The sequence below is a fragment of the Trachypithecus francoisi genome, unplaced genomic scaffold, assembly GCF_009764315.1.
Source record: "Trachypithecus francoisi isolate TF-2019V2 unplaced genomic scaffold, Tfra_2.0 Contig00221, whole genome shotgun sequence".
Taxonomy (NCBI): Eukaryota; Metazoa; Chordata; class Mammalia; order Primates; family Cercopithecidae; genus Trachypithecus; species Trachypithecus francoisi.
The window spans coordinates 71,697-74,162 of NW_022680511.1; positions in this window are offsets into that span (position 1 = coordinate 71,697).

Genomic DNA, 2,466 nt, shown 5'->3' on the forward strand with positions numbered 1-2,466 from the left:
AAATCAAAGAAGTCCTAAATAAATACAAGATAACAGATCGGAAGTTTTATTATTGTTAATATTGATTTCTACAGATCAACATTCAATGTGATGGCAATGAAAACTCTTGCAGACTTTTGTAAAAGTTGACAAGCTAATTCTAAAATTGATGTGGAAATGTAAGAAACCTAAAGTAGTCAAAACAATTTTAAAAATAAAATAAAAATCATAGGACTCACACTACTAAATTTAGAGACAATATAAAACTACAATGAAGACAGTATAGTATTGGTGTAAATATATAGATCAAGGAAACATAGTAAAGCATGTAGATATAGAACCATTCAAACACGGTCAATTGGTATACAGAACAAATGAAATGGCAATTATTTCAAAAAATTGTGCTGGAACAATAAGATATCTGTATGCAAAAAAACAAAAAACAAAAACACTGACCATTACCACACACCATACAAACCTATTAATTTGAAATTGACTATAGACCTAAATGTAAGGGCTAAAACTATTAATGTTCTAGAAAAAAAAAAAAAAGATAAAATTTGAGTGACTTTAGAATAGAAAAATATTGTTTTAAATAGAACACAACAACCATGACATGTAAAAGAAAGAGTGATAAGTTTGTCTTCATTAAAATTAGAGGCTTTGGCTCTTCCAAAGACACTATTAAGAAAATTAACAGGCACAGTGGCTCATGCCTGTAATCCCAGCACTTTGGGAGGCTGAGGCAGGTGGATCACGAGGTCAGGAGTTTAAGATAAGCCAGGCCAAGATGGTGAAACCCCATCTCTACTAAAAATACAAACATTAGCTGGGCATGGTAGTGGGCACCTGTAATCCCAGCTACTCGAGAGGCTGAGGCAGAGAATTGCTTGAACACAGGAGGTGGAGGTTGCAGTGAACCGAGATCACACCACTGAACTCTAGCATGGGTAACAGAGCGAGACTCCATCTCAAAAAAAAAAAAAAAGAAAGAAAATTAAAAGGTAAGACACAGACTGATAGAAATATTTATAAGTTATATATCTGACAAAAGAATTGTATAGAGACTATATTAAGCATATACACTTCAATAATAAAAAGGCAAACAGCCTAATTATTTTAATGGGCAAAATATTTGAACTGTCACTTTACCAAACATAAATGAATCTTAGAAGTATCATATGGAGTGAAATAAGAAAAGCCTCCCCCAAAATAAAACATATACACTGAATTGCATTTATATACTGTTCACAAACAGGCAAAATTATACAATATTGTGTGGAGATGCACATATGGGTAGTAAAGCTACAATAAAATCAAGGTCATTCTAATTATGAAACTAAGGATATCAGTTTCTTCCATAAAGGAATTAGATGAGAGTGATTTTCAAGAGACACACAGTGGGCCTTAAGGTGCGGTAATGTTATATTTCTTGAGCTGAATCATGACTACACAGGTGTTTGCTTTATAATTACAGGTGCACTTTGTATAAACTTTATGAAAAATTTTAAGTAACACGAGTAGAATAAAAATAGAAAGCAAAAATTGCCAGCCACTAGAGAATAAAAAGGGATTAAAGGAGCCTTAGTAAACACATCAAAAACCCACAAAGATAGTGATGCCACAGAAAATGGCAGAATAGGGAATTCGCAGTCCCCTCCCTCCATAAAAGCAACAGATAAACTGGCAAAAACTGTCAGAATCAACTTTGCAGGACTCTAGAAACTAGTCAAAATTTACAATAACCAGGAAAAAGTTTAATGAAAAAGGAAGCTGCTGCATTGCAGTGAGAGAATGATGTGGACTTTACAATTTCCCACAGATCATCTTCCACTCCCCAGATCAGCAGTGGCCACGAAGATGACATCCTGCTTTACTGGTTCAGGTTGCTAGTGCCAAAGGGAGCAATAGGAATTTTATTCTCAAATAACTGTGATTGTGTTTCAACTAGTTGGGTAGCATTATGAAGGATCAGCACAAGGGTTTGCCTTTGGTTTGCTCAATTTACACCATTCCCAGGATTGAGTGGCTTCCTAGGTGGTTTTTTTTGTTTTGTTTTGTTTTGTTTTTTTTTGTTTTTTGCAGAAAGTGTTTAAAGACAAACATTAGCTAAAGGAATCTTGGGCAAGAAATAGGTACAAGCAATAGACAAAGGAAAACTCATGGGAAGGAGGAAGTTGGTAAAGGAGATACGGGGAGGTGCGTGAATAAAAACTTTTATTATTATTATTATTATTATACTTTAAGTTCTAGGGTACATGTGCATAACGTGCAGGTTTGTTACATTATATACTTGTTCCATGTTGGTGTGCTGCACCAGTCAACTCGTCAGCACCCATCAACTCGTCATTTACATCAGGTATAACTCCCAATGCAATCCCTCCCCTTTCCCCCTTCCCCATGATAGGCCCTGGTGTGTGATGTTCCCCTTCCCGAGTTCAAGTGATCTCATTGTTCAGTTCCCACCTATGAGTGAGAACATGCGGT